Below are 1,410 nucleotides of genomic sequence, written 5' to 3' on the forward strand. Positions count from 1 at the left end.
GACTCTATAGGACAGAGCAGAACTGCTGCATAGGATTTCCAAGGCTGTAAATATTTATGGAAGCAGACTGTCACATCTTTCTCCTGCAGAGTAGTTAGTGGGTTCGAACCGCTGACCTTTCTTAGCAGAAGAGCGCTTTAATCACTGCGCCACCAGGCCTCCTGCATGGAAATAGACTATAAATAATCAGCCTTGCTGAATATAAATCTAAACTTGTCAGGCTTACCTAGTTAGAAACAGCTTTTTTTTTATTTTTTGTATTTTCATTAGTCATGAAACATATGCAGAATTGCTTCCATGTCACTTTTAAGTGGCTGAACATTTCTAAACATGCATATTCCCTGGGGATATGGGAAATACAACCTCCAAAAAATATTTAAGTCCCAGATTGTTGAGAAGCATAAACAGAACCGGTACAATTTTACCCTTAGCTGTGCTAATGCAAATCTGGTCATAGCCATGAATATATTATTTTTGTTCTTCTGGATCTGAGATTACCTATATTAGAAAAGAAATTTTAGTTCATTTATCCAGTGGATATAACACATTACGTATATACCACAGAGCTCATCTTTTTTGTTCCATTTCTTTCTGGTATTATAAAATGTCGTTGGTACTGTACACTCTTAGAGAATTTTCACACTCTCTCCAACTCTGAAATGGTTATACCATTAAGATACTATCATTCCAATGTAAACCAGAGCAATGCTTGAGGCTACTGACCCTGGCAGGCTCCCTGTCCAGGATAACCACATAAAACAAGTTGACTAATTGATCGTGGGCTCAATGAACCACTGGCTAATTCCATGAAGCAATCCTAGCCATGAAATGGATTAGTTGTTTTTAGTCTTGATCAAGTCGAAGAGTCATGTTAGTATTATATAAAGTACAAATTTACCAGACTTTACCAAGGACCCTTTCAGATGGTCCATAAATATGTGTATGTTTATGAGTGTGCATACGTGCGTGTGTGTGTGCATGTGTGTGTGTATGTCTGTGTGTGTGAAGGGAAAGTGGGAGTTTGTAATCATTAATACCATGTGCTACCTTGTATTCTTTTGTTTGCTTACTCTTAAATTTTCTAGGGGCAGAAGCCATTGATAACAAGTAAACATGATGTCAGGCAAGAAAATGTAATGCCTTTGGCTTTCTATTTAAAATGAATGCACACCAAGAGAATTTAAAATATCTTCATTAATGCTTTAGCTCATATTCATAGTGCTGATGTATATATCAAACGTATTATTTCTCCTGTATCTTGTTTTACTTGTTTTCATGGACTCTATAGTGCAATTGAAAACCGGGCCTGCCGGGATGGTGACATATTCTGCATTTGCATACAGAACAATAAATCAATAAATGGCAGCAGCACTTAATTTGTCTAGGAATTGATTGTCATGGTGAGAGATT

Source organism: Trichechus manatus, unplaced genomic scaffold (genome assembly GCF_000243295.1).
Source record: "Trichechus manatus latirostris isolate Lorelei unplaced genomic scaffold, TriManLat1.0 scaffold01023, whole genome shotgun sequence".
NCBI lineage: Eukaryota > Metazoa > Chordata > Mammalia > Sirenia > Trichechidae > Trichechus > Trichechus manatus.